This window comes from Arabidopsis thaliana, chromosome 4 (genome assembly GCF_000001735.4).
Source record: "Arabidopsis thaliana chromosome 4, partial sequence".
NCBI lineage: Eukaryota > Viridiplantae > Streptophyta > Magnoliopsida > Brassicales > Brassicaceae > Arabidopsis > Arabidopsis thaliana.
This window is the reverse complement of record NC_003075.7, coordinates 4950593-4972139: the sequence shown is the minus strand read 5'-3', so window position 1 is coordinate 4972139 and position 21547 is coordinate 4950593. Positions and strand designations below refer to the sequence as shown.

Below are 21547 nucleotides of genomic sequence, written 5' to 3'. Positions count from 1 at the left end.
TCTAAAACCTATAGCTCAGTCCTATATTTAAATGAGATAAGTAGATAACCTAGACACTGAACAAGTAACATCATTAGAGAGCATCTCATAGTGTAGGATTTGCTCTAAGAACATATATCACAAATTAACAAATCAGCACTTAAGTTTTTACAGACACATTTATGTTCTCTTGTTAAGTGACTTATTTTTGCTTAATTTAGAAAAAAAAACCTTAACTCAAGGGCAATAAACAAGTGCCCAAAATTCTTCTAAGTTCACAAAATTATTAAATGATGAAGGAATCTCACTACTAAGTCCCGAACTTCCAATGTTTACATATCATTATTAAATATGCGAATCAATCCCAAATTCTTTTCGCAAAAGCATTTTAGTTGAAGTCTACTCACTATACCCAAACTTAAATTGAAGAATCAGTTACCAAGCTCCAAGCCCCCAACAAATTAAATCCTTTGATTCAGCCTCACCGTTCCATTCCCACCAATCCTTTCCAAGTTATTAGTAGTCCCAATAAATCCAGACCCTCTCTAGTGACTCGGAACCATAAAACCAGATTTATCAGCGTTCCTTTTATTTGTGGATGAAGTACTGTATCCAAAACATGAATCTTGATAAGCACGAAATAGACTTATCAAAGAAATAGCAGAATTAAGATGAGAATTAGAAGATAGAGATGAGGTATCAGAAGAAATTGAGAAAGAAGATGATTGTTAAGTTTAATTGATCCTTCGATAAATGTTTTCAGAGAACAAGAGAGACTAAATAAAAAGATGATGATGATAAGTTCTGAAGCCTATCGAAGAATAAACTTAACCAGAAAGAAGAGAAATGTGCGGTTAATGGCGGAGAAGAAGAGATAGAGAGATTTAGAAAATTTTGATTAATTGATATTTCATAAGATAAAAACCTAATGATGAGACATCATAGTTTAAATAAACAATCTAAGGATTAAAACGACATAGTAATAGGATAGAGATATTGACTTAACTAAGCTACCCCTCGATGAGCTTGATAAAAGGTTTTACTAACAAGGAAAATAAGGGATTTTCGAAGAAAAAGTATGGAGCAAGTGGAAAGTTTGAAAATTAAGGCACGTATTGATTAGACAAAACAAAATCATAAGAGGATGGAAAGAGACACCGTGAAAAAGAAATATGTGAAAGATTTTTCACAAGAGGTGAAGTGAAAAGGGATTAAAGTGTGTTTGGTCTGTGAATCGTTAAAGCAACAAGGACATGGTTTGATGGTGGTGTTCTTAATCATATATCAATTTGGATAAAGTTCAGGAAGATATAAGTTGAGGTCTTTCAGTCTAGAGAAGACTGACTGTGAAGAGGATCTAAACTGCAACATCAAAGGAGAGAAGTGATAGAGCTAAAAACCAATTCAGAAGCTAAAACCTTTTATTACAATAAGAGAAAAACAAACAGAGAAAAAGCTTCAAAAAAGAGTCTCTCGCTTTGGGCCTAGCCCAAGTTATTTATGCTCTCCCTTCAGCCCATTACCCAACCTTTTGAAGCCCATGAGGATCTCTGCTGGATTAAGCCCACCTCTTCTAAGGCCAAGGTCTGATCTTAATTATGTTATGTGAAGGCCAATTTTATTGAACTCATTCTCATTGACAGAGAGCAGTGGACGCTTTCATGTGATGGTAGTGATGGATTTAGATTGGGATTGCAATTATTTTTCACGAAACCTGGTTGATAGATTAGCTCGATTGTTTCTTTTGTTTCATTGCAAAAGTCTGATCGTATGTTATCTAATCCCTTACCGCGAAAGTCTGATCGTATGTTATCTAATCCCTTACCGCAAGCCATTATCTGATCTTAAGTACCCCACAACCCCATTTACCTCACTGTGTTGGATCATGATTTCGCATAGAGCTACTGCAACTTCCATATGCGAATCCAACCTGTCCCCAAAGTCTTTCCCCAGTAAGGAAAACGATGGTGTTATTCACCACTTTAAAAGGCTAAGCTCGAAGAAAACCGGCATTATGATCCCGCTTCCAAGGAAAGAGGATTACCGGAGCTTCTTCACAATTCCACCCTTGTTTCCTCTGAATTTCAAGATGTATCAAGTGCCAACCATCAACCCTAAGTATCTTATTCAAGAAACTCGACTTTTGAGAAAGAAAGGCATTATGATTCCGTCTCCAAGGAGCGGTGATTACCAATTCTTTCTCACTCTGTTATCTCCAACCACACCCGACTATAGTACCATAGTCACCAATCTCTCTACCGATGAGCTAACTCATGTAGCTCTTCCCGTGTCTACGAGTATCTCGGCTAGGGACCGTCTCTCAACGTCACTTTGTCTAATGACTGTGACCATTGCCTCGTCTAACGCTTTGTCGATAGATGACTCTTCAACAACCTGTGATATCCCTTGTGCCAAGCTGCCATCTAGGTCTGGCCCTCAAGCTCTCATGGACTCTTTGTTGATTTCTACTAGCTATCTTTGTGTAGCTTTTATCTTAACCTTTGCTTGTTGTTGCTACCTTGTTTTAAGCATTTCTATCCTTGTATGCTTCAGTATTTGTAAATGATAATAGGTTTTTAAGATCAATTAATCCTAAAGCACTATCATGTCGTTGTAGTACTGAAGGTTGTCAATCCAAATGGGTGTGATGCTAACAATCAAGATGTGATCAGAAGTCACTAAGTCAAGCCAAGCATAACAGGTTTTGGTGTGTTCTAGCAGTCCTTAGTGAACATGCAGAAAACAGAAAATCAAACAGAAAAAGTAAAACACTCGACCAACACAGCTCTTTGCAGAGCACTGGGGGAGGTCGAGTGACAGGTCGAGTAACAAACAGGAACTGAAACAGGGATACTCGACTGCACAGTCTGTTGCCAGACAGCTGGGTGGTCGAGTATCAGGTCGAGTAACAGTAAAGAATTGCAGAAACTAAGCAACAGATGACAGGATGCAGTACAGAGCAGTAGACTAAACAATAAAATCAATCAGATAAAGAATTCCTAAGGATGGGATAATTGAGTAGTTTCGTTTCCTCAGTTTACAAGTGATTGACATGCTCAATAAATTAACCCTAGACAACAAGTTCATTAACCAAATCTAAGTGCCACCGCAACAGAGACTCTCAAGCTAACCTAGTCCCAGACTCAATCACCATTGACGAGAGCTAACCTAACAGGCATTACGAATCAACAAGTTAAAGCCAAAACGCTCCCTGCAACCAATACCTTGGTACAGGGTCACGAATCTCTGGAATTAGTGGTTCAGACATTTCATCGAACACCTTTTGGGCGCGGAAATGTCTGGGCTCAAATTCCAGTTGATCAGAAAGCAATAGGCATTAAGAACAACTAATCCAGAAGGGATCTATCAATCAATACTCAATCAACTAGCATACTGAGAATTCTACACTACACTAACCCATCCTCAGAAACCTATTCACTACTCAGACATCATAACAGAAAGCATAAACGTTGAACAAATTGAAAACATGATAACAACAATGTAACAGCAGGATGATAACAGAATGAACAACAGTAAACGAAATCAAGTACAGAAACTGAATACTGAATATTGAATAGATAAAGAGAAATCTGGATTACAAAAAGTCTAGAACACAAGGTCTGCGGAAATAAAACTAGGTAAAAAAACTTCTTGTCTGCGAAAATGAGAAGTACATGCTACTTATAGCCAAATATCCTGAAACCCTAATACTCAAAACGACGAAGTATTTGGACGGGTTAAGAACTGTACTCGACCCAGGTGGTCGAGTGAGAGGTCGAGTGAATAGCTAGAGTCTTCTTTTCTTCCTTGTGCTCGAGTGTCTGGTTGAGGGCGGAATGAAGAAGGCTCTGAAGCTTGTCATCGAGTATGCAGTCGAGTGGTGTGATGGCGATACTCGACCTCTAGGTAGAGTGATGAGGTTGAGTAGTGGTCTGGCAGTGAAGGTGAAGGCACTCGACCTGGGGGTCGAGTGATGTGATCGAGTGGTGTCAGAAGATACTCGACTTCCAGGTTGAGTGAAGAGGTCGAGTGGTGGTGATGAGGGCACTCGACCACGTGGTCGAGTGGTGAAGTGAAGTGGTGATGTCCTCTGCTCGACCTGGGGGTCGAGTGGTCTCTTGAGATCTTGAAGCTCCTACTCGACCTCTTGGTCGAGTGGTTTGTCGTGATCAGGTCCGCTTCTTCCAGATAGCTTGTCAACAGCTCCACATCACCTGAAATCAACGCAAACATGCAACATGCATGCAAAACTATCCTAAACATGCAAAGTGATGACAAATGATGTGAAATGGTATAAAACAGTGATGATATGATGCTAAAATGATGACAAATGGATGCTCAAAACATGCAAAATACACACTTATCAACTCCCCCAAACTTAGTCTTTGCTTGCCCTCAAGCAAACAATCAAGAACAAGCTGGAAGTGAGGTTTGAAAGCGGGGACTCAGAGCCAAAGCACCAGATAGACTAGATGAAATCAATGTCCAAGTTGAAAGTTCTAAGCTGCAAGATCGAATTCTACTTAAAAACGTTAGCCATGCCTCATCAATCAATCAATCCGACTCATATGCTCGACCTACACAAGTTTTCAAATCTACCAATCCCTTTAACATTCATTAGTTCTGGAACGTGAATCAAGCAATGCATCATCAAAGAACTCATTTGGCTAAGGTAAAAGGTCAAGAGACAAAGATGGTCCCTTACAGAATAGGCTTTAGTAACAGGGGATCTCTCAAAAAAATGATTAAGCTTTAGTAGAATGCTAAATGTAAGTCCCAAGCTATGCATACAGAGATAAGATCCCATCTACCCAGAGTACATCAAATGAAGCTCTAATGGTAATCCCACCTCCAATCCCAATACAAGAACTAAACTCTACCCTTTTCATTCATGAATCTTTTAAGCACTTTTTCTAATCATTCTTTTCTTTTCTCTTAACTCTAGGAGAAGCTTTCTCAACACTTTGTTACATCTAGCGGATTTGGATTTCTTTAACAACTAAGGTTCCTGTTTTTAACATTTTAAAGCCAAGGGCTTTTGCCCATCTCCAATAGCTAACAAGAACTCTTTCTTTTCTTTACAAATCCCAAAACCTTTACTAGACTTTTTCTGCTTCTTTAGCTTACTTCACCTAGAGTCTTCTACCTTTTCTTATCATTGAATCAACCCCCTTTTTTTTCTTTTAAACACATCCCAACCCAAAGTATAAACGCCCACTTAGTCCTATCTAGTCCGAAAAATGCGAACTAGAACTACATGAGACACTATCTCTATCGTTACGAACCTAACACTTTCTACCAAGCTTAATCGGAATAAGACCTCACAAACACTCAAAAGTGATATAGGGCTTGAAAGAAAGTCTAGGTTTGGGTTTGGGTTAACTGCTCTAATAAGGAGAGTCAGCTACTTGGATTAACAAGAGTGATCAAAATGAATAAGAGAATCCAAGTATTTTAGGGTATCCATGAGTTCAAATTTGATGCAGACATGATAATTAAAGATCAGATTCAGGTTCAAATTGATAGGGAATGGTATAAGATCATGACAGTGTGGTCGAGTAGAGCAATCTAGGCATGGTTCAGTTTTATTTCAAATTCATTGACTACGCAACAGACAACTAGCAACGAGGACACTGAGTTTATCCGGTGAATCAAAATGCTTACAAGGCTATCTCATCATCATCCCCTATGCATATGCAACAATCCTAAATGAAACACTCTAGACTCGATCCTAACTGTGATGCAACTACATGAACACTCTTTTTTTTATGAAATCATTTTCTGAAATTTTTCAAATTTTTTTGGTTTTTTCTATGCCTTAGATGAATGCAGACTCAAAATTATACACAATGCAACACACACTTCCTGAGCCCTCCCCCAAACTTAAATCACACAGTCCATTGTGTGAATAAACTTGGAAGAGAGTACTCAGGACAAATCCAATCACAGAAACAAAAAATGAAGAAACAAATCACAACATACGGTATAATACAATGGTGAGGTGAGGCACTTACCTCAGTCGAAGAATGAACGTAGTTGCTCGTCAATGGCTGCCTGCGATTGCTCCTAGGCCATAGACGAACCGCCTTGTTCTGTATCAGCTCCAGCAGGTGGGTACTCGACCTCATCAGCTTTGTGGCGGCCAGCACAGCTCTGAGGAAACTCGACCTCTCTCCTCTGTTGCGGCCAGCACCGCGGTCGCGTAAACTACGAGACTGCAGAAGTCGTCCGCTCCTACTGCTAGATCGAGTGAGTGTGGTCCTCCTCTTCCTCCCAGATTCACGAGGCTCAAATGATGAATGCCTCGCAGGGACATGCGAAATCTCCTGCTCTCTAGGCTCAGGCCTGCGCCGACTTGGCTCGGGCGCGTCATATCTCCTCGAAGGCATGTCCTGAGGGAGATGTCCCTGCGGAATAGCTGTAGTGGAAGAGGAGCAGTTGAGCTTGTCCTTCAGAAACTTGATAGCCCTTAAGCACTTGGCGAGTAGCTTGTCCTATTTCTTTCACCACTTCTGCAGCTTGCTGTTGTTCCTGTGAGCTTCGCTCAAACTCTTGCTTTCCCTCGCAGGAGGTATATGCTCACTGAAATGATACATGCTCGTGTCAAACTCCGCCTCATCTATATCATCCGTCTCATCAACATCTTCTGTTGTAGCTCCTTCGGTGTGACTAAACTCCTCGGTTGGCGGACTACCCTCGAAATAAAGATCTTCAAGCGCAGGCTTGAAGTCAATGTTCCTGCCCTCAAGAATCCTAGTAGCGTCAATGCAGGGGAGAAGAATGTTGGCGATTCTAATCGATGAATGCTCGAACCTGTAGCGGTGAAAGTCGCCAGCCATGTCAAACTCCAAGAACTCACATTTGCGCAAATGATCCAAGTCCATCATCCTCGGTGCTAAACCTGGTTCCTTGAGCGGGACTCCACAAGCTTCCAGAATTGGCGTCACAACGCCACCCACGCATACTGCTCCTCTCACCTTCTTCTTCCCGTTTGTCAACGCCCACTTCCTGTATCCACACAGATGGATCAACAGAGGCATTACTGGTGGTGCGTTGTTGAGATCGCCTCTCAAGACATTCTTCCCCTTCGTCCGGCGGAGAATCCCTGTAAGTGCATAATCTATCATCTCCATGTCCGTGTTAGACACGGTGCCTGTAGACTCCATGGAGTAAAAGACGTTGGTGACTGATCGCTGAAAGTAGCGGATCACAGGACTTCGGATTTGGTTGCTCTTAGACCGCGCCGAGTTTAGCGGTAGATTGTTCCCTATAGTGGCCCACAAATCCTTAAGCTCCTCTGTCAAATCTGGGTTTGGTTCCCTTTCCACTAGGGAAACCAAACAGTTCTTCTAACTTCTTGATCAAAAGCTGATACCGCTGTTCATTCACTGAGAACGTCAAGAAGCCTAATCCCATGGTATCCAGCTCAAAGTCTGTGAGTGCTTCATACACCTCCACTTGCAGCGTGGAAAGAAACTCGATTGTCTCCTCCTTATAGGCAGGGTAAGGGTAAGACATGAGTGTCTCCAAATGACACTTCTCGAACAAATGCTGCACGTCCTCTAGTAACCCTAGCTGGGCTAAAGTCTCATAACACGGATACCTCGTTCCCCAGAAATCATTCATCTCGAAGAATCTGATATACTCCTCCACTGTAACCTCGTCGGATTTGTTCAGCAGCTTCGTCTCCCTGCGCCATGACTCTGGCTCATACTCAGTCTCGATATCCTCATCAATCAGCTCATATCTACTTGACATCGCCCTCTTTCCTCTGGCGATTTCAGCTCTTCTCTGATTACGTCGGGCTGTAGAGCGTTCGAATTCATCCCTGAAGCTCTGGTAAACATGTTGCTCTCTCGGTCTAGCGGACCAGGACTCAGCTTCATCTACATTGTAATCAGGGTCCATAGAGGATTCTCCGATGTAGTTACTCATGATGAAACCTTAAAATGGACAAAACTCAAAAATAAATGTTAATACGTTAGTAACAACAAACCAAAAACACAAACCAACCAAGTGAACCGGTCGAGTGATTTAATAGAGTAAATCGTCGGTTTTTAATTTTTTTTTTTCGGTTGATCGAGTGATTTTGCTTGGTCGAGTGGTTATTGACAGCCGAGTGAAGCTGTGGAGCTTGAGTGGTGAAAACGACGAGGATTGGAGTTGAATCGAGTGAACTTGGGGAAGTCGAGTGATTAAGCGATGAAGAAGATGGTGATTGGGGATCGAGTAAAGTGGAGCTCGCGGAAGAAGAGAAGACGGCGGTGTGAAGCGGTCGAGTGGTTGTGGTAGTGGAGAGGTCGAGTGAAGGTTGTGAGGATGACAATGGTGATGAGTGGCGGTCGAGTAGCAAGTGGATTGGGGATGAGCTGCGGCGGTGATTCCTTCAGGGCGAATGATGAGGCTTGGACGGAAGAGAAGGTGATGTGAATCGAGTGTTTGGTGATGAGAGACGAGCTTGAAAGAGATGGCGTGAAGCGGTCAAGTGAAGTTGAGACGATTGAGAGGTGGTGATGGCGAGGAGCGGTCGAGTGGTAGCTCGAGACGGTGGTGAAGAGGCGAGAGAGAAGCGGTCGAGTGCGTGGTTAAGAAAGATGGTGAGGTCGAGTGCTGCTTTGGACGGATGATGATGGAGAAGAAGTCGAGTGTTTATGCGAACGGGGAGCTCGGTCAAGTGGCGAAGAGGTCGAGTGTATGTGGCTTTGATGAGGATGGGTTTGTTGGTTGTGATGAATAAGGGGGGAATGGGGTCGAGTTTAATAGGTGTGGGGATGGTGATGGCGTCGAGGTCGAGTAGAAGGTGAAGATAGGATAAGGTGAAGAGGTCGAGTAGCTAAGCGAAGAGAAGTTAGATTTCTTGTCTTTTGGTGGTGTGCATGGGAGACATGGGCGGCAGCGGCGGATCCCATAGTGTCTTCTTGTCTCTTCTCTGTTCACTAGAAAACCTCCAGGAAGACAATGGCTGCTTCTTGTCTCTTGATAAACTTCCTGGAAGACTCTGTAGCTTCTGTTGGTCGAGTAAAACGATGATTAAAATTTTTTTAGGTTTTTAAACATCACTCGTACTCGACCAATATACTCGATCTCTACGCCATCAGTAGAGTAAAAGTTTTGAATTTTTACTCTACCTTCACGTTACTCCTTTCTTCCTGAGAACCACAAACACAACCAAAACAAATCAAAAAATAACAAAAAAGTAAAAATTATTTACAAGGATAGTCATGGGACTTCCTCCCAAGTGAGCTTGTTTTAAGTCTCTAGCTTGACTCCTCACAGTTATCAAGAAGAAAATGAACTGTAGAGAGGGTCAGCATAATCCTCTCTGATACCATCATCATGCTTAGTGTCCTCCCTGGAGAGGTCTGCAGCAGAATACTCAATTCCCCTTTCTTCAAAATAGGCTTCCTTCTCTTCTGGAGGGTAATCTGTCTCTTGAGATCATCTTGAAGTGAATTATTTTCTCGGAATAGTGTTAATCCTGCCTTTAGGTTGAGCTTCCTTCTGCATCTGATTTAGCTTACTCCTAAGTTCCTCAATAGTGTGGGCTAGCTTCTCTATAGTTTCATCTTGCTTATCAGACCTCTTTTTAAGTTCTTTCACTCTTTCAGTCTCATATCCTTCTCCTGAGATCGCTCTATCATTTCCAGAGGTTCTTCCATCTTCAGTTGACCCTTGTGGAGTTTTGTTGATGCCAAACTGCAACTTGATATGCTTTCCAAGGTTGAGACTTATTTTCCCTTCCCTGACATCTATCACTGCTCCCACTGAAGCTAAGAATGGTCTTCCCAGTATTAAGGGATCCTTATGCTCTACTTCCATATCCAGCACCATGAAGTCTGTAGGCACTTCTACTCCATTAATCATGAATGGTAGGTCTTTCAGCATGCCGAAGGGTTTTCTAGAAGACCTATCCGCAAGGATCAAAGTCAGGTCGCAAGGTTTATAATGAATAAACTCTAACCTTCTTGCCACAGAGAGTGGCATCAAGCTAACAGAGGCTCCGAGATCGTACAGACAATCGCTGAAAGCAAATTCCCCAATGGAACATGGTAGAGTGAAAGATCCAGGATCTTCTAACTTCTCTTGAACAATCCTCTTATCAACAGCTCGAGATGGAGTGGCATCACTTTCATCATCCGAATCGTGATACATCTTGATCCTTTCCAGTATTAAATTTCTCACATCTTTGTGAGGATCATGAATCAGGTTAAGAACTTCCATTAGTGGCATCACTGCTTCAATCTCGTCCAACTGCTTCGCTGCAATAGACTTGTATCTGTCCATCCACGCTTTCCTGAATGTCCACGGAAGAGCACGTGAGGGTAGTGGAGTAGGTTTGAATCGTTTTACCATTCTCTCGATTATGGCGGCCTTCTCTTCCGAGGTGGATTGAGTGAGATGGCGAGAACCAGCGGAATGGTTGAATTCAACAACAGAGACTTCAACCTGAGTACAAGCCTCCCCTTCTTGAACATCACTGTCTCCAGTGACGAAATCAGGGTCAGGTCGAGTTGGCAGCTCTCGATCATGGCAAATGGTGATGGCGTGAGCAGTTGCATACTCTTTTGGATTCTGTATGGACTTCCCTGGAAGTCCTGTAACTTTTGGTGTAGAGGTAGATGCTGATTGGCCTTCCAAGTATCTGACTTTGGTATTCAATGCCTCCACTTTGGCATTCAGGTCATTGTAGCTGCAGTCCAGCTTATGGTGCAATTCAGATAATTTCTTAGCCATTTCCATTGAGCTAGATGCTTGTCCCTGTAGCAGCTGCTGGACCATCTGTTTCATTTCAGCATCAGGAGCAACAGGACCTTGGTTTTGCTGAGGTGCAAACCAAGGTGGTGGTGGTTGCTGGTAATTCCCCTAGAATTGCTGCTTAGGAACGAAACCTTGGTTGTAGGGAACAAAAGGTTTGTTCTGACCTTGTTGTTGCTGTGGAGGATACACCTGATCCTGAGGATTAGCAACGTTGGTGCTGCGGTAGGAGAGGTTGGGATTGTTAGTTTTGAAGTTGTTGTATCCTTTGTAGCCACCCTGGTTGTTGTTGATGTAGCTGACTTCTTCCAACTGGTTACCCTCCCTATCTTGGACTTGATACTGCTCGTCATCAACAAGGAAGTGCACATGCTTCTACTGGCTAAGAAGAATCATGTCCAGCTTGTCATTCAACGCTTTGATCTCCTTCCTGTGTTTGTCATCAGAGTCAGCTGTTCCTCTGACGGTCCTATCACAGTCTTCGTTGTAATTGCCATCTGATTGAGCAAGGTTCTCAACCAATTCCCAGCCTTCTTCAACATCCTTGTTCTGGAAATTCCCATTGCTGGCGGTATCCAGAAGCATTCTGATGCGTGGTAGGACTCCTCTGTAAAGAGTGCTGAGCAGAGAGGCTTTAGTAAAGCCATGATGAGGGCATTGGTTGGTGTAACCCTTGAAACGCTCCCATGCTTCACAGAAGCTTTCACCAGTCTTCTATGAGAAACCAAAAATCTCATTTCTAAGTCTTGCAGTTCTGGCATTGGAGAAGAACTTTGATAGAAAAGCCTTCTTACAATCATCCCAGGTGGTGATTGAGTCATGGGGCAGATTCTTCTCCCAGATGTGTGCTTTGTCGCCCAAGGAGAATGGGAACAAACGGAGCTTAAATCCGTCTTCACTGACACCATTGATCTTTGTTAGGTTGCAGAGCCTATCGAATTCATCAAGGTGGTCGAGTGGATCCTCCATTGGCAAACCATGGAATTTGTTCCCCTGAATCATCGAGATGAGACCACTCTTAATCTCGAAATTGTTGTTCTGGATAGCAGGAGGTGCAATTCCCTTCCTCTGACGGTGATCACGTGGTGCATCTCCAGCACCAATGTTGGTAGGGCCATTTTGTTGATTCTGTTCTTCAGCCATAACGAGTGGTTGCTGAGGTACAGGGTTGACTGTGGTTCTCTTTTTTCTGATTTCGCGGGCTGTGCGGTTGATGTTGTCGGTGAAAAGGAGGTTCTGGTTGCCTGTTGATCGAGTTCGCATACAGAAGAGGTGTACCTGGATCAAGAAGACAACAAGAAGAACACACAGTTAGTAACTAAAAAGAAAATTGAAAAAGAACTTGATCTAAGCAAGTCTGAAATCTTAAATGTAACAAACAAACACCCAATTGGCAACGGCGCCAAATTTATAATAGGTTTTTAAGATCAATTAAACCTAAAGCACTATCATGTCGTTGTAGTATTTTAGGTTGTCAATCCAAATAGGTGTGATGCTAACAATCAAGATGTGATCAAAAGTCACTAAGTCAAGCCAAGCATAACAGGTTTTGGTGTGTTCTAGCAGTCCTAAGTGAACATGCAGAAAACAGAAAATCAAACAGAAACAGTAAAACACTCGACTAACACAGCTCTTTGCAGAGCACTGGGTGAGGTCGAGTGACAGGTCGAGTAACAGACAGGAAATGAAACAGGGATACTCGACTGCACAGTCTGTTGCCAGACAACTGGGTGGTCGAGTATCAGGTCGAGTAACAGTAAAGAATTGCAGAAACTAAGCAACAGATGACAGGATGCAGTACACAGCAGTAGAGTAAACAATAAAATCAATCAGATAAAGAATTCCTAAGGATGGGATAATTGAGTAGTTTCGTTTCCTCAGTTTACAAGTGATTGACATGCTCAATAAATTAACCCTAGACAACAAGTTCATTAACCAAATCTAAGTGCCACCGCAACAGAGACTCTCAAGCTAACCTAGTCCCAGACTCAATCACCATTGACGAGAGCTAACCTAACAGGCATTACGAATCAACAAGTTAAAGCCAAAACGCTCCCTGCAACCAATACCTTGGTACAGGGTCACGAATCTCTGGAATTAGTGGTTCAGACATTTCATCGAACACCTTTTGGGCGCGGAAATGTCTGGGTTCAAATTCCAGTTGATCAGAAATCAATAGGCATTAAGAACAACTAATCCAGAAGGGATCTATCAATCAATACTCAATCACCTAGCATACTGAGAATTTTACACTACACTAACCCATCCTCAGAAACCTATTCACTACTCAGACATCATAACAGAAAGCATAAACGTTGAACAAATTGAAAACATGATAACAACAATGTAACAGCAGGATGATAACAGAATGAACAATAGTAAACGAAATCAAGTACAGAAACTGAATACTGAATACTGAATAGATAAAGAGAAATCCGGATTACAAAAAGTCTAGAACACAAGGTCTGCGGAAATAAAACTAGGTAAAAACACTTATTGTCTGCGAAAATGAGAAGTACATGCTACTTATAGCCAAATATCCCGAAACCCTAATACTCAAAACGACGAAGTATTTGGACGGGTTAAGAACTATACTCGACCTAGGTGGTCGAGTGAGAGGTCGAGTGAATAGCTGGAGTCTTCTTTTCTTCCTGGTGCTCGAGTGTCTGGTTGAGGGCGGAATGAAGAAGGCTCTAAAGCTTGTCATCAAGTATGTAGTCGAGTGGTGTGATGGCGATACTCGACCTCTAGGTAGAGTGATGAGGTCGAGTAGTGGTCTGGCAGTGAAGGTGAAGGCACTCGACCTGGGGGTCGAGTGATGTGATCGAGTGGTGTCAGAAGATACTCGACTTCCAGGTTGAGTGAAGAGGTCGAGTGGTGGTGATGAGGGCACTCGACCACGTGGTCGAGTGGTGAAGTGAAGTGGTGATGTCCTCTGCTCGACCTGGGGGTCGAATAGTCTCTTGAGATCTTGAAGCTCCTACTCGACCTCTTGGTCGAGTGGTTTGTCGTGATCTGGTCCGCTTCTTCCAGATAGCTCGTCAACAGCTCCAAATCACCTGAAATCAACGCAAACATGCAACATGCATGTAAAACTATCCTAAACATGCAAAGTGATGACAAATGATGTGAAATGGTATAAAACAGTGATGATATGATACTAAAATGATGACAAATGGATGCTAAAAACATGCAAAATACACACTTATCAGTAAACTTGTTTCCGTTGAATGATTGAAATCAAGTTGCTTGACAAAAAAGAAAAAAAAAAGAGTCTCTCTTCCCTCGGTTAAAGTAATAATCCCAAAGCTCTCTAAGGTTTTTAATAACTAAGTTTTGAACACACACGTAGAAAAATAAAAGTTCACCTACAACTAAGAGATTTTCAAAAGAACATTGTGATGGTCTCTCCTCCACCTCTTCCACGAGGATTTGTTTTGTCAACAATGTTGATTCAACTACTGAATACTTGACATGGTATATACTTATATTTGAGATATGTTTGGGTACATATTCGAGTTTGGGTTCAGTTTTTTCGAGTTTTGAAGTATAGACCCGTTCGGGTATTTTGAAAATTATGGGTTCGGATAAGGTTTTTTGGGTCGGGGTCGGGTCGGTTCTTCGGATTCGGCTATTATGCTCGGGCCTAAAGGTAAACCAAAAAATTGAAAGCAAAAAATAAATGTCATTGTATTTTAATGATACCATAACACAATTGTTTTTTAACATATCACAAATTTCCTATTTAATTTTATCTTGAATGCAAATTACTTTATTTTTCTTCAATTGAAATTTGGTTTGTAACATATCTCACAAATTTGAAAATATTAATTGAAAGTATTATTAAATTGTATTAGAAGAATTAGCCATTATGTTTATAACGAAGTAGTTTGATATATTTATATATACATATTCACAAATCATCTTTTTATATCATATCACTATCTTCCCTTTTATCATCATTTCTAACAAAACTTTATGATCTCATGTTGCAGTAGACAATTAACTATAGTAGAAACATAAACACCTTTACAATTTTATGATATAACAAATATGTCTTGACTCTTGAAAGATAATTATTTAATATAAACAGTAAATTTGTTTAATATGACATATAAACAGTTTTATTTGGAAGATTTGCAAAACTATCTTTTTTTTACTACCCTTTTGAAGCAATACCCTTTTATGTTGTCCATTTTTAAAAATACCTCTTCCTTTGAACAGAATGACCAAATTACCTTCATCTAATAGAAACATGTAATTGAAAACTGAAATTTTTCCGCTAAATTTTTGACACCAAAAAAGTTATTTTTTCCGCAAAAAACAAATTCCGCAATACCTTTTTCCCGCAAAAAAAAAATTCCAGCCGAAAAAAAAATTCCCGCCAAAATTTTTTCCTTAACAAATTTTTTCTCAGCCAAAAAATGCATTTAAAAATCCTTGTAAATTTGTTTTGGCGGGAAATAGATTTACAAGAGATTTTACAAGGGTTTTAAAAGATTTACAAGGGATTTTAAAAGGTTTTAAAAAGATTTACAAGAGTTTTTAAAAGATCTTCTTGTAAATTCATTATAAATCTTTTAAAAACCCTTGTACATCTTTTAGAACCCTTTTAAACCCTTTAAAAATCTCTTATAAATCTTTTAAAACCCTTTTAAAATCTCTTGTAAATTTTTCAAAATACTTTTAAACCCTATAAAAATCTATAAAAAACCTTTGTAAATATTTTAAAGCCCTTGAAAATCCCTTGTAAATATTTTAAAACCCTTTTAAAATACCTTGTAAATGTTTTAAAACTCTTTTAAAATCCCTTGTAAATATTTTAAAACCTTTTTTAAACACTTGGCTTCCTCTAATTCATAATTCGGTTCTAGATGTACGACATCCTTGTGATGAACATGCTCTCCCCGCACTTTAGACCACTACGAACGACTCTGCATGTGGAATTCCGGACCTCCGATAAGCTTTGTACCATTAATCTGCAAGAAATCGTGTTCTCTGAAACTCGAGCCCTAGACATAGTGTAGAAGTATTAATGAACCCTTGGTTAACCATTGGACTAAGGGACTTCCACACTCCTCCATCGTTTAGACAATATACTTGTCTTAACAGCTTCTTATGCGAACATTTTCATTAGGATTGTAACACCCCGACCATCATCCTTGGTGGGCCCCACATTCTCTCTTGGTTTGTGGGCTCATCCGTATCCGACGTCCGGTCCACTACCATAAGGCTTTAAAGGCTTGTGTAATGAAACTACAAATAACTATGTGATCTTTCTCCATATTGTTTCCTCTCTTACACGGTTTGGAAAATCACTTCTTCGAAAATCACCTATTCTGAAATTGCTCCAACATTAGCACATTTTAATTGTGGAGTTCTTTCCGGATATTTGACCGAAAATATAAGTGTACTTTGTTGACATCAAATCAATTTTTTTAAAGCATGCATTACCGTATTCTTGAAACTAGGATGTTACAAACACCCCCACTAATAGCTCCTAAGAGAAATGAGAAGTTCATAAAACAAAATTTAACTCGATAGTGGCATATGAACCGACCAAAACGAAAAAAACAATTATAGTTACCCAAAATTAAGTGGCACAGAAAAAAAAACAAATGAAGCAATAATATAGAGATTGGGTTTTCTATGACCAAAACAAATGATAAATTCTAAAATGCATTGGTTTCTCTAATCGAGAAGAGCCTCGCGGAGATGTTGTACCAAAAGATTGATTCAATCAAATAACAAATGATAATCGAAAATGGAAATTGATGTAATCATAATAACCAAAACGGAGTAAAATTTGATGCCATGAAACAATTGGAGTAAACATCTATAATTCAATTTGAAATTAAATTGAGAAAAGAAGCTTGAAGCTTACCTTAAAAAGTTGATCAAAATTGAGATAAACCCAAAAATGGAGGCACATAGGCGATGATCCAAAAAGGAATCAAAGATGTTGTTGACACATGAGAGTTGGGTGAGGGATACAATTCGAAGTCTTTTTCGGCGGAGAACACAAAGTTGTATTTCGTCAAAGCTCGATTTGTTTTGATTCGGGTATCCATCATCGTATTATTGGGCTAAGCCAATAAGACATCATTAACCTTATTATATAAAATATGAATCATAGGATTGTGTCACATGTCAAGTCTATCAATCAGATGTTTACATGTGTTGGAAAAAAGTTGACCAGTTTTTCTCTTAAAGAAATAAATAAAACTAAAACAAGAAAGAAATCTTATTATATAAAGTATGGATTTTAAAGTTAGTAACTCATACGATTATGCCATATGTCAAGTCTGTCGATCAGATGTTGACATGTCTTGGAAAAGAGTAAACTTTTTGTTCTCTCTTAAAAAAATAGAAAAACTCACAAAAGAAAAAATTTACATATACTATGTGTAAATCTAAAAAATTAAATTTTAATTTTACTAACCAAAAGGAAAATTAACAAATGTTTTTTGGTCAATTAACTTTAGCATGTACTTATTTCTTTCTAAATCATTTAGTATGAATAATAACTAACAAAAATGCAATCTGATATTTGTATTGTAAAAAATGTTTGTTTTCCAAATATTTTGTGTATCTAGGAAAGCTCTACCCAAGATTAGAGGATCCTTGAGTTCTTCGTCATAGGCCAAGACTACAAAATAAGTAGGAATGTTGCAATTGCCAACTTTCACTAGAAAGATCCCGAGGAAACCTTCATGGACTCGTTTGGAACGATCCGCGAAGGGAAGAGTTATATGTGTTGGCCGGTAGGTAGTCATGCCTAGTCTCACAGCAACAAACATGGGCATCAAGTTGATGCTTCATCCCAGATTGCATAGGGAGTGGCTGAACACTTCCGATGATATTGAGCAACTGAGGACAAAACTCCCTGGATCAGGCAGGTTTTTTGTGATCTGACAATCGATAATGGACCTTACATGCTCAGAAAACAATACCTTCTTTGTCTTGTCCTTCTTAACCTTTTTCAACAAAATGGAACTCATGTCTTTGGTTAGCAAATTCGCTTCCTCGAAGTTGATTCCATTGTTGACTAAACGTTTAACGTATCATAGAAGTTGAGTAGATGAATACTCCTAAGCATCCTTCGGAATAGTAGTCATGATCTTCTCTATTATGGCTCTACACTTTTTATCATGTACATCCTTTTAGATCGACGCTTCTTCAGATACAGAACTTTAGGAGTGTAAACTGACTCTGGCTTCGTTGGAATGAAAACCTCATAAGGTGCAGCTCATACCCATTGTTGATCGACACTTGGAGTATGTCGATCGACACTCTATGCTTTCGTCAATCCATCTCTCTTAATTGATGACAAGTCTACATTGTTGAATGTTGACGTAGGCTTGGTATGGGTTTGGTGTTGATCCACACCCTGATGGTGATAGTCGACACTAGCTTTGATTGTCAATCGATGCTCACGTTCTCTATTCGAGAAAGCTTCATTAGCAGATTCGTCACACAAATGACCATATGGTGTCGTTCGACACTAGTAGGTGTCGATTGATACCAGCAAGTTCCATCTCGTCTTCTGTATTGAGTTTTTCCCAAACATTGTGTCCTTCTCTGACCAAGATCACATTGCAGCTCTTCCTTGGATTGACATATGTTGTTTGAGGAAGAAAACCCTCTTGTCTCTTAACAGATTGAGTAGTTTGAGTTACCTAAACATCGAGCTTCTTCATGTGTGAGCTCAAATTGTCAGTCTTGCCATTCAGATCAGTGTAGATGGCATCAAACTTCCCATTGAAGTCCACAATCAACTTGGACTCTCCTTCTAGAATCTGCTCAAGCATTTATTCCAGCTTACTCTCAACATTGGGTGGAAGGGGGGAAGGGCTTGATAAATTTGGGTGAAGTTACTCTATGGATATGTCTTATGAAAAGCAGGCTTTGGAGTAAAACCCAAAGAATTCTGGTTGCTTCCAAAATGATTACCATTGTAGTTGCCCTACGACGGACCAAACTTCATGTATTCCTGACCATCAATGTAGAATACGCCTTCCTCTAACTTAGACTCAGGCTCTATCGTCTCTGCTTCTGCAGCAAAGTGGACGTGCTTCTTCAATGTGAGTAAGCTATGGACTGAATCAAGCTTAGCATTTACCTCAGCCATCTGATTTCCTGAAATAGCTCCTGAAATCTTCTTCCTCTCGAAGGTATTATTGCTACTAGCGAGATTCTCTATCAAAGCTGTAGCATCTGCAGGGTACAAGGTATTGAAGTTACCATTGTTCGTTGAATCTAGAGCCATCTAGTATCTCCAATCTACTCCTCTAAAGAAGGTTCATAGAAGTTGTACCTTGATGAAGCCATGATGCGGGCAGTCTCTTTAATACTCTTTGAGGCAAACCTAGACAGCCTTGAAAGCTTCTTCAGGTCCTTGAGTGAAGGTAAAAAGCATATAGCGCAGCTCTTCAGACTTAGCATCATCATAGAGGTTTTTCAAGAAAGCAATGTTGATGCTTCTCGAGGTGGTAAGCGAACCAGCTTTCAGTTGCTTAAGCCAAGAAGTGGCTTCCCCAGGAAGTGAGGAAGAGCTTGCACATTAGGTAGTCTTTAGAGACTCCATTAGCTATGATGTTCAGCACTAGATCTTCAAAGCGCTCGATGTGGTCCATTGGCTGTTCGTGAAATAAGCAATGGAAAAGGATGCTGATAAACTAAAGCAAAGTAGTCAAACTTAAACTCATATGTGTTCCTCTAGAAGGGGGGAGGGGGGGTACTCTACTGGTAGCTGATTAGCTGCGTCTGGAATTCGTGGGTGTCGATCGACTAATAAGCTATTTCCTCAGAATACCATAAGCTTGACATTTTTATTATCTAAATTTATATGCATCCAATCTGCTATTTGCTTGTTTTGTTTTCTTTTTATTGTCGTACTTATTGTCTAGTTTAATTTTCAATACTTACACCTATTGTGTGAACAAAATAACTATGTGAATTCGATCATAAATCCGGGTGAAGTTACCATTAATCCGGGTGAAGTTACTCTATGGATATGTCTTATGAAAAGCAGGATTTGGAGTAAAACCCGAAGAATTTTGGTTGCTTCCAAAATGATTACCATTGTAGTTGCCCTACGACGGACCAAACTTCATGTATTCCTGACCATCAATGTAGAATACGCCTTCCTCTGACTTAGACTCAGGCTCTATCGTCTCTGCTTCTGCAGCAAAGTGGACGTGCTTTTTCCCTGTGAGTAAGCTATGGATTGAATCAAGCTTAGCTTTTACCTCAACCATCTGGTTTCCTGAACCAGCTCTTGCAATTTTCTTCCTCTTGAAGTCTACATTCTTGGTACTATTGCTATTGGCGAGATTCTCTATAAAAGTTGTAGCATTTGCAGGGTACTTGGTGTTGAAGTTACCATTGCTTGTTGAATCTAGAGTCATCTGGTATCTCCAATCGACTCCTCTAAAGAAGGTACCTAGACGTTGTACCTCGTTGAAGCCATGATGCGAGGAATCTCTTTAATACTCTTTGAGGCGAACCCAGACAACCTTGAAAGCTTCTTCAGGTCCTTGAGTGAAGGTAGAAAGCTTATTGCACAGCTCTTCAGAATAAGCATTATCGTTGAAGTTGTTCAAGAAAGTAATGTTGATGCTTCTCCAAGTGGTTAGCGAACCAGCTTTCAGTTGCTTAAGCCAAGAATTGGCTTCTCCAGCAAGTGAGGATGGGAAGAACTTGCACAGGAGGTAGTCTTCAGAGACTCTATTAGCCTTGATGCTCAACACTAGATCTTCAAAGCACTCGATGTGGTCTATTGGTTGTTCGTGAAATAAGCCATGGAAAGGATGCTAGCCAACTAAAGCAAAGTAGTCAGGCTTGAACTCATAGTCGTTCCTCTTGAAAGGGGTGGGGTGGGGTGGGGGGGGGGGTTACAATTGCCGATCGATTAACATAGAACATGTCAGGCCTGATGGAATCTCCAAGAGTATGACGAGGTTCTACGGCTTGTTGATTTGCTGCGTCTGGAATTCATGGATGTTGATCGACTAATCATCTATATCCTAAAAATACCCTAAGCTTGACGTTTTTATTATCTAAATTTTTATTATCTAAATTTTTATCCATCCAATCTGCTATTTGCTTGTTTTGTTTTCTTTTTATTTTTGTACTTATTGTCTAGTTTAATTCTGAAGACTTATACCTATTAGGTGAACAAAAGATCTTTGTCAATTCAATCCCAAAATGCTGCAAACTGACCTCTTAATTTGACAGAGTATTAGGGTTAATTTGATCCATATCAACTAGCATTAAGAGTAATAAAGATGAAGAATCCTACAGATATCCTAGCAGGTTGGAAATCTATTAAATCATTTATAACCCTAATGAGAAACCATAATCCTTACAAGCAGACTACTCAGACATGATCATAGAAAGATATAACATGTTTTGAGTAAAAACGCATAAAGTAATTAGAAGAAGAAAAGAGTTTAGAAAATATCTCTTCATTGTAACGTATTGAAATATTTGATGAAACTCTAAAAACAGGGTCTTCAAGTGTATTAATAGCTTAGTCTCCAACGATTAAAAGCTTAGAATAAAGTTTAAGTCTCCAAAAACGTGTAGGAATTAATAATTTAAATAAAAAATAATCTTATGGGCAAACTTCCAATTCTTCAAACTCTAAACCGTCTTGGAGTTTTGCTGGGCTGCAAGTGGTGTCAATCGACACCATGAGTGTGTCGATCAACACTCTCGACTCGATCTGGAACTAAATTCGTCCTTCAGCTTAGTTTCTTCAGCTTTTGCTCAAAATGCCTTATAATCTCCATTCTTGTCTCTTTCTTTT

The 21547-nt window shown here is 40.1% G+C and overlaps 2 long non-coding RNA genes and 3 pseudogenes across 5 annotated transcripts; 1 reads left to right on the top strand and 4 right to left on the bottom strand.

Moving 5' to 3' along the window:
- Positions 1–232: 232 nt before the first annotated feature.
- AT4G05335 lies at positions 233–616 on the top strand. The gene has a single exon (NR_141862.1). It is a non-coding gene; the product is annotated as an other RNA (long non-coding RNA).
- On the bottom strand, positions 414–840 carry AT4G05315. The gene has a single exon (NR_141861.1). It is a non-coding gene; the product is annotated as an other RNA (long non-coding RNA).
- Positions 841–5867: 5027 nt separating this feature from the next.
- AT4G08080 lies at positions 5868–7914 on the bottom strand (annotated as a pseudogene; the record flags this gene model as incomplete). Its single annotated transcript has 3 exons — positions 5868–6397; positions 6563–7172; positions 7369–7914.
- A 263-nt stretch (positions 7915–8177) lies between these two features.
- Positions 8178–11997, bottom strand: AT4G08078 (annotated as a pseudogene; the record flags this gene model as incomplete). The annotated part of the gene is made up of 1 exon: positions 8178–11997.
- A 5330-nt stretch (positions 11998–17327) lies between these two features.
- AT4G08076 lies at positions 17328–20661 on the bottom strand (annotated as a pseudogene; the record flags this gene model as incomplete). Its single annotated transcript has 1 exon — positions 17328–20661.
- Between the last annotated feature and the right edge of the window lie 886 nt (positions 20662–21547).